The 10,119-nt window shown below is 30.9% G+C and overlaps 1 long non-coding RNA gene across 1 annotated transcript; it reads right to left on the bottom strand.

The window, feature by feature from the left end:
* Nucleotides 1–1,887: 1,887 nt before the first annotated feature.
* Nucleotides 1,888–4,077, bottom strand: LOC137406560 (uncharacterized). The gene is made up of 3 exons (XR_010979900.1): nt 4,006–4,077; nt 3,087–3,296; nt 1,888–2,341 (listed from the first exon to the last, which is right to left on the bottom strand). It is a non-coding gene; the product is annotated as an uncharacterized lncRNA (long non-coding RNA).
* Nucleotides 4,078–10,119: the final 6,042 nt, after the last annotated feature.

The following is a 10,119-nucleotide window of genomic DNA, read 5'->3' as shown; positions in this document are numbered from 1 at the left end:
CAGAGATAAGTGCAGTAATGACATTGGCTCTGTTTGGAAATAAAAGTGATGATGTGCAGGGTTACATTGAATCCGTATATATTTTAATGGTTAAAGTTAAATAATTTGTTTTAATGCCTGTTATTATTTTTTTAATAGAAGATATAACATTTTAAATAGTTTTAAAACTTTTAATTACATTTGCATAATAATGCAATGTTATTTTTAATATATTTTATGGCCACTGAGTAATCTGATGTTAATAGCCGTTGAGAAATACAGTTGAATCGAAATCAACCAAACTAATCAACTTAAAATCAACTTAGAAAACACATTTGTATTTATTTATTCATCAATGTAATTTAAACAAAATTTGTTTAAATCTATTTTCAAATCAATATGTTTATGTATAGAAATTAATATGGCAAAAGTCATTGTTTTATTTTAACTTTTATCATAATTTTGGTAAGCATACTAGTTATGGTAAGCATACTAGTTATGGTAAGCATACTAGTTATGGTAAGCATACTAGTTATGGTAAGCATACTAGTTATGGTAAGCATACTAGTTATGGTAAGCATACTAGTTATGGTAAGCATACTAGTTTTGGTAAGCATACTAGTTATGGTAAGCATACTAGTTATGGTAAGCATACTAGTTATGGTAAGCATACTAGTTATGGTAAGCATACAGTTGGTACATACATGTAGTACATAAACTATTACTTCAATACTTTTACAGCAAACATTTTTACCACTCTTTATTACTTGATTTACATGTAGAGTTGGACTTACCAATTAAACATTTATCTTCATTTTGATTATCTGGTTACTGTGCTTGTCTAAGTCTGGCGATTTACTTTCTCTAATCTGCTTGCCATTTCATTATTTGTGGGTTGTGAAAAATTTAATATGTGTGGTACAATAATTGCTTGGGCTGACAGCCTTATTGGAACTACGTGCATCATCTGTTTTTACCTGACATTTAGTTCGCTTCTTCTTTTCTATCCTCTCTGCACATTCTCCAACAATTCAGTTCTTACTGTCAAAGCAACCATATTAACATCATCTGACACTTTCCACTTTCTGAAGAAGTGAGTACTTAGCAAATGTGGGTTTTTGTTTGGTTTCAACCCTTGCAATTGGCAGTGGCTTATTTTCTGTTTTCCAATGTTTCTTTATCACCTGGTGTTGACACATACGGTAAAAAATCTAATCTGACATAATATTCTGTTGAGAAAGTACAGCATAATGACATTGAAGAGCTAGATATTGTGTCTCCATTGTGAGGTATAGCTGCATTTTATGTGTATCTTATAATAATTGAAAACAATTGTTTTTATTAAACAACCATTCACAGTTAAAAAACAACAAGTAAGCACAATCAACCCATTAGCAGACATTGTAATTTTACATGTCGCACTAACATTTTGCAACACAAAGGGGTGACATATTATTTTACCTCTAATAAGATTGACAAAATAATGTGGTTTACACAACCACTCTGTTTGTGTAAACTTTAACATTTACACTGACACCATTAGTAAATGATGGATGATTCAAGATTATTCTCATGTGATACCATTACACAAATAAATCAAAGTACCGATCTTCACTGATTACTTTGCTACCAGAGTTGAAACGTGAAAGTAACATTTCACTGTGTGTCTGTTTGTCATTTAACAAGATCAACGATTACATAGATCTTTTATGGAACTGTTGCAATATGCATATCATGAAACTGTAACTCAATGGTCAGGTATTTTATAAGGATATGTGTTCTTCCAAATTAAATAAAGAGGAACAATTTTTATTTAACGCAGAAGAACGCCTCATAGAAATACCTGATCATGACAATTACAACCTTAATATTTGTTCTGTAGGCAAATACACTGTAACTTTAGCTTTAAGTGTATTTCTTTACAAGTCATGAAAGTATCACAAGAAATATAAGAATGGTATCATTGAGTTTGCTGCACCAGATAAATTGATAACTGCTGAAAACAAACATTTGAAAAATATTATAATACTCTCTTTAGTTATAAACTATGTGTATTCAATATCATTCTGGCAGATTTCTAGGCTAAAATGTTCTCAAACAACAAAAATTAAAGATTGGCAATGGTTCTGTTAAAAACATGTATTTCACAATTCATTGATCTGTACTGCTCTACATTTCTAACAAAGTTGAATATATATAACTTAGATTTTTCTCTGCAGTAGTTGGGAGGTTATTGAAGTATTCAGTGTCTTGTTTGAAGCTTGTTGTGTTCTACACTGACTTGGTTAAAATCTTACAGAGGGGCTCATTTTTATACTCCCCTTTTCTTGCACATACTGTTGAACAGCATTTTAAAGTCAGCCTGCAAAAGGTTTAGTATAGTGTAAGCAACTACTAAATATACTTGTATAATGGTAACACTTCCATCTAGTGACCTAATCTACAGTTACTAGTTACTATAAACTAACACTTATAACAACTAAAACATAAAACACCCCTTTGAACCTAATGGTAGTAAGTTAGAAAGCTTAAGATCTCCTCTCGAACATTATAGTGTCAAAATTTGACCCCAGACTTGTATTACCATTTACTTTAATAACTGCATGAAGAAAGTATACTAACTACTGTAAAATTAAGATATTAGCTGGCAGTGCCATTATTTACAATAGACTTGTTGAACTCTTGCATCAGTGTTTTTGGATCCATAATTTGCTTGTTGTTAACCACTTTTAGAAATACATAAAAACACTCAACTTTCATTATTTGACTTTCATGACTGATTAAAGGTTAAACTAAAATTGTTCCCATTTAAGTAATAGGTTCAAAAAATCAAAGTGGCAAAATTATCTGTATTTCTACCTTAAAGACCAAAATATTTGTGTTTTGGTCTTACGTATTGTTCAAGCTCAGTATTTATTTTTCTACCTTGTTTTCAGCTAACATGCACAACAAGGTGAAGTTTACCATTAAATTTTAACAAAGAGAGAATGTAATACAAAGCTTTGACAATTACATAAAGTCAAAGTCTTCAGGTACATCCAAATATGACTAGTAAAATTACGCTTGTTTGAGGTAGTTGAGTTTAGTTATGTCATTGATACACTTACCCTCACAGTCTGGTTGAATATGCAGTAGAGTATCGGTGTGCTGAAACAGTTTACAAGAGATATGCAGTAGATCACCACTCTTGCTGCAAAGTTAGGTTCAACCTGGAGATTCTGTAATTCATATATGTGTATGAAAGAAGCCAAAGAAAATACCATTGGTAGAGTTGTCAGAGTGTTAAACGCGGCATCCACAGCCAACATCAATATAATCTACAACCAAACCATCGTGTTACTGAATATTTGCAAAACCAACTTAGCATCGTTTTATAAGGTTATTAATTATTAACAAAATACAGAACTTTCAATGTTGTTACAAACAGTGACAGTATTACTAAAATTATGTATATTGGCAGTATTACACTTAAATTAATACTTTTGAATGTCTAAAAAATGTGTCAAAAATTAGTGAACACAGCATAGTTTAACCTGATTGTCTAACCTTATTTATGCTAGCCTAAACAAACTCAAAAACTTTCAATGTTGCTATGAATAGTGACAGTATTACTATCTATGTTAGGCTAGTCTAGTTAAAACAAGACTCGTCTAGTAGAGTTGAGTGGATTAAAGTGAATTAGCTAGTTTGAATAGTGTGAAATAATTGAAGTTCTTAAATTAACTGGTCTGATGATGACAGTGATTAACTAATTTACTTGAATATAAAACAATAGAACAACTCTAACTAAAATGAGTCTATTAACTGTGAGTTTATGCAGTAAACCTTTCACTAAGTCTTGTACTCAAGGAAAATGCAAAAACAATAACAAAATTTTATATTTTATTTCAATTCTCATCTTGACTTATGGTCACATGACTTATGCCACTACTGGCAGACTTCATTGATAAAATTTTACCCTGACTCGAATCGGTGGATAAAGAGTTAGACTTGCTAATACAAAAAAATTGCTTTAAATTTATTTACCTGCTTGTTGCGCTTTTGTGATTCAGGATGACGAGTTTCTCCAATCCGCTTGCGATTGTATAATTTGCAGGCTATGGACAAGTACATGAGAACATTAATCGCTATGGGTAACAGAGTAATTGATAATTTGCAATAGATCAGCAGAGATGACATGCCAGAAACGCCTGCTAATATGCTCATTGCCCAAACCACTATAACAACAGCTAATTTCTTTCCTGTAATATAGGTCTGTATTTTCAGAGGGTAGAAAACCGCAGTGAATCTCTCAATGCTAAGTGCAGCACCCCAAAAAGAGCAGTTATTAGAGAAAATACGGTATAAAAATGCTAACACCATATCAGCAAAGCTTACTGAGGGATAAAGACAATATGAATATTGTATCAGATGCTGAGTTGATATTGCTCGCATAGAAAAAACACCACCAAAAAGAATGTCCGCTATAGCAACATTGATCAGTTGGATGTGTACCTGCTTGCTTGTGTGTCTACCTCGAATAACCGCACACACAAAAGCAGAGTTGACTAACAGTCCTAAGCAAGCCTCTATTATATACAGAGAAGCTATCATTAGATCAACAGCAATCTTGTCTTCACTTTTAGTAAGAGGATGCCATGTGTTGTTAATATCAAGATAATAAAAACCAGAACTTGAAGTGTTGTTCTCTCATGTCTCCATTTGAACAAACGTCAATTAGTGTTGATCTTGTCTAGTAGCTGAGATCTTGGCGAGTAGTAATTTAACAGCTATTTTGAAGCGCATGTTCGAAGACTGCAAAACTATATCTGATTGACTAAGGTATTCATCATATGCTAGTTTTTAGCCATAAAAACATTGCTGGCATCTTATTGGATGGCTGGAACATTCATTGATTGTCATGGATATTACCATAGACTGCTATAAGACATTATCAAATTTAGATGAAGCTACTTTCAATAATTTTACATAAATACAAAATATTTTAAATTTCCTTCTATTAAGTATGAACTGAAAAAATAAGCAAACTTGTAATTTGGAAAGTTATATATCAATTCTTTGACAGCACCGACATAAAATGTTCATGCTTAACAGATAAGAACATGTGCTACCCTCCAGCGGATATAAAGTTGGCTGTTGCATTGGTCATTTTTGAATGTTCTTTTTTAAGTTTCTCACCACATAAAAAAACAAGTTGTATTCATTTTTTGGTAACTAAAACTTGTTCTTTTTTGTCGGCTCTTTTATTATCCTGATAACAACTTCAGCAAGTTCATTTTAGCCATTCTTTAAATTCTAGTTTCATTTGCGTTTCTCTCTTGTACTGTCTATTATTTTTAATTACTGTCTCATCTTAAGCACGTAAAAAAGTAAGGCAGTGTTTTGATATTAGTGAGAGTTATAACTTGGCATTATTTCCTTTGTTTTACTAGATATTTTAATAAAATGTTGCAATTTTTGGTGATGACCGGTACATGTAGAACAATATTTTAGACTCAAGAATGGCAACTCAAACTAAGTTATATATGCTGGCATTTTTCGCCCTTTAAAAGCGAGAAAAGTTATACAAATAAATTAGTATATTGAATTTATTTTTATTATTTGAACTTTTACTTTTATATTCTTTAGTCTCGTAGTTGCAACAAAAGCTATCAATCTTGTCTATAGAGCTTTTTAATATTGCCATTATAAAACTTCATTTCAGTTCAGTATATTTTTTTGGTTTCAGCTCCAATAAACTTTATTTTTGTTATTTGCAAAAATAATCTTGATGTAATTAGTTGACTTCACCCTTTACACTGAATTTAGCATGGTATAGGCTTTCTTTTAGTATACATTAAATAGACCTCACACTAAAATACATATGTTGATATAAACCTCATGCTAACATACATACTATGATATAGACCTCATACTAACATACATACTATGATATAGACATTGTACTAAAAGACATATTTTGATATACACCTCATGCTAACATACAAATTATTATATCAACCTAATTCCAGCATCCATACCATGAGACTTCATACTAGCATAAATATTATGATATAGATGATATGCTGTTTTTCTAGATCTACCTGTACCGTAAAACCTTTGTTTAATAGCCACAATAGCTTGATATGCATCCTCTATAGTGGTGCTTCATTATATGTGACAATAAAATAGAGGACGCTGTCACATTTTTCAAATAGCTCATCAGAATTTTGAGAAGAAAAATCTAACCCTTTTAAGGGCAAAGCGAGTTTTGCCTGTATTTTGCACTTTTCTGCTGGCCTAGCGGCAATGAGGCTTTTGGATGCACTAAAAACTGCTTGGTTACTTCAAACTTGTTGCAAATCCAAAGTGGATATACATTAGGAAGTTGAGAAAACTCTCAATCAGCTGATATCTGTTGCTTGCAATTACCCTGCAATGATATTATAGCCTGTGCCCTGCATTGTAATTTAGGGCTGATTTCAATTTCTTTTATCATTCTAATTTTGAAGGCATATGTTTATTTTATAACTATATTTAATCATGTTGCATGAAAGCCCATTAAGCTCATTGTTATGTTTGCTTCAGTTTTCAGCCAAAACCGGCTTTATATGCGCAATAGAAGAACAGTTTTAAACAGTGATCCGTTGCAAGCCGAGTTTAGATCACCGCTGTGATGCCATCAAATAATATGCTGTAAATCTACAAATATAAAAGTTGCTTAATAATAACCTGGCAAATGCTAAAAATATATATCCCAGAACAAGTGAATTAAAAAAAACTCATAAAACATTCGGAAACAAAACTTAAAATTTTTGAAACGAAATGAAACCATCAATTGCTCTTTTAGTTGTGCTTTGATTGCTGCTTTTTTTTGAAACTAATTGTTTTTTCTCGCTGTTATTTACCTTCCACAATTTCTTCTGACCTGAACTCTTCTTTTGTAAAATTAGTTGATGTCTGTGTTTAAACGGTTTTTAGAAAAGCAAAATTTTAATTGTTGCTTTTTGCACAAATAATGGTAAACTTTTAGACGCATGCACACTAAGCACAACTTTTAGCCTAAAACTATTAGTACAGAGTCTATCATAAAAGTATATATTTTTACATGCATTCAAGTACCAAGACTCCGGTGTAATTGTCAAAATTGTTATAGATAATATAAAATAATTAAAAACTAAATAACTTTAAATATATCAAATCAAAAAACACAAATACAGAATGTTATTTAGAATTGTTCATACACTTTCCTTTATAGTTACTAGGTGTTACTACTGCTAGCAAAGTTTAACAATATTTGAGCATTGTTTCTTTTTACAAATTATAGCTGTTTAAATATTATAAAAAAAACACCATTCAAAAAGGAAATAGAATACAATAAAATAAAGTCTTTTTTCAATAAGTTGTAAACATGTACAAAAAGTGAATTATTACAGATATCATAGGAATTTGTAAATATTCAAAGAATTTAGCACTTATAAATTTGATACAACGTGGCCATGCTGGCATTCTTTTTCTTAAAATAGCTATGCTTATCTATGTTTTTCAATATTTGTCATCAGTGCTATTATAAAGTTCTCTACTGACTAAAACTAACATATTAACTACATGTATATACATGTAATTCTTAGACGGATTTTAGCTGATAAAATTGGGTAGAGTAATTGTTTAATGTTTATAACTATTGCTAAGCTGCTACAGTTGTGGTATAAAAATACGGCACATAATTTAGAATTGGAACTCAGTTGTGAACATTTACGATTTTAAAATCATATTTCCCATAAAAAAAAGATACAATGTAAAATTTGTGTAGTCATACTATTCTGTCACCAAAAATACAGCTATCTATAAAAACTCATAAACAGGTTGAGTATAAAAGATTAGTTGTTTTATACATTTACAGAGCTGAAAAGACAATTATGTAGCAAGCTAATGAGATAGCTTCCCTTCTCTTTAATCACTGATACACTCTAGCCTTGTCAATCAAATCTGTAATTTAAAAAATCAAACATATTCTTTCACCTATTTTAGTATCCTAATAATATGGTATCAAATTACCAGCCCCACCTGTCTATCTAATTATAAAGACAGATATGTGAGCTACATGATATCTGCAAAGTTATAAGGTCATGGAATGCAGCGCATTGTCATTATTTTTTCCTGCTTACAAAATCGTAACGACTTCTCAAACAAGCCAGTAATATTGTACAGGATTTAGCAGGCCTTTAATCAGGCTCAATCTAGAATGCAATAAATATTGCATACATCTTTTTCGCAAAAAGAAGATAGAATGTAAAATTCTTGTATTCATGTTATTCTGTCACCAAAGATACAGCTATCCATAGCACTGACAAACAAGTGAAATACAACAAGATTAGTTTTTATATAAATTTACATTAACAGAGCTACAAATGAAATTCTGTAGCAAGCTATTGAGGGATAGTTTCCCTAAGTCTTTGTGCTGTTAATATAAAAGCTTTAATAACTATTACACTCTGGTCGTGTCAATCAAATCTGTAATAAAAAGACCAAACAAATTCCTTCACTCTTTTAGTATCCTAATGATATGGTATCGATTCACCAGCACCACCTGTCTACCTAATTATCAATACCAATGTGGGAGCTACATGATATCCACAAAGTTATAAATCCATGGAGCGCAGAGCAATGTCAGTATTTCCTCCCGCTTTCAAAAACAAAATAACTTTTCAAACAAGCAAGTAATATCATCTAGTGATTTAACCTAGCCCTTATTTAATCCAGAGTAAAATTCAATCTGTTCTATTATAATGTTGATTTTATGAACAATCTATTGTACTTATATTGTAATATAATATTAATTTAATGTTGAGTTTATGAGCAAATACTTGGGCATAGTGAGATGCACAAAACAACAGGTGCAGGTCAGAAGTTAGTTACCCTGACAACATAAGTGAATACTTGAGTTCTTCTTGTGTGAATTATAACATGGAGAGTGACTATCTTGATAGATAATTGACTCTCTACGACAACTCTTATTAGTATAACTAGTCATGTTGAACAGGGTTCTCACTTATGCTGATTATTCTCTCTTCTATTAAAGTTAAAATGTGAATGTTACATTTCATCAGCTTGCTGTTTGCTGAAAACCAATTTAAGAGCTGCACACTATCTTTTTACATTTATTGCTAGCTTTTTATCATAAGGTTATAAGTTCGTTACGCTGACAACATGTCTGAGGACTTGAGTTCTGTTTGTGTAAATTATAGCATGGAGAGTGACACAATTCATGGATAATTGACTCTCTACGACAATTGTTATCAATATAACAATTTATTTTAAACAGAGTACCCACTTATACTGATTATTTTCTTCTATTAGAGTTAAAATGTGAACGTTACATTTCATGAGTTTGCTGTTTGCTGAAAACCAATTTAACAACTACACACTGTCTTTTTAGATCTATTGTTAGGTTTTTAAGTTTATGATTTAAGTGTGAGGGATATATAGTACTATATTGGGAGCTGAGTCTTTTCACATTATAATGATCATGAGACTCACTGAAAAATGACAACTTAGCACTCTAAACATTTTTTATGCAAAGAGACCATAGTTTGGGTAAAATTAAATTTCCATACCAATCACTTGAAGTAGAGATATTATAAAATACATGTATATTTAAATTAGATTTAACCAAAAAGCTAATAATTCATGAAAACCAATGTTTGAAAATAATACAATTATATCCATAGTCATAAGTTTTACATACTCTGAAACATTCTATTAGTTTTTATGAATCAAAAGTCACTTCCAACAAGAACAACAAATGCTTTCAATATTCATGAGCTAAAAAAGCAATTTTCCACAACTGATTTTATGCTTTGCACTGCTCATTTTTTTGAACAAATGTAAAATAATATTATTTAGATTTTTCTCTGAGTTGAAGTAGCTCTTGAAATACTCAGATAATTGGTTAAAAATTGTTCTGTTATAAACCGAGTTGGTAGAAATTTCCCAGAGAATATCATCTTTATACTCAATTTTTTTGCCCAGACTGTTGAACAAGACTTTAAAGTCAGCTTACAAGGAATACAATCGAGCGTAAACATGAATAAAAAAGAAATGAATAAACGTTACTAACTGTTTTAATATTCTGTGAATCAACTGTGGAAAGTGACTGAT

Source organism: Watersipora subatra, chromosome 10, assembly GCF_963576615.1.
Source record: "Watersipora subatra chromosome 10, tzWatSuba1.1, whole genome shotgun sequence".
Lineage (NCBI taxonomy): Eukaryota > Metazoa > Bryozoa > Gymnolaemata > Cheilostomatida > Watersiporidae > Watersipora > Watersipora subatra.
The sequence above is the reverse complement of the archived record's forward strand: the minus strand, read 5'-3'. Positions and strand labels throughout refer to the sequence as shown.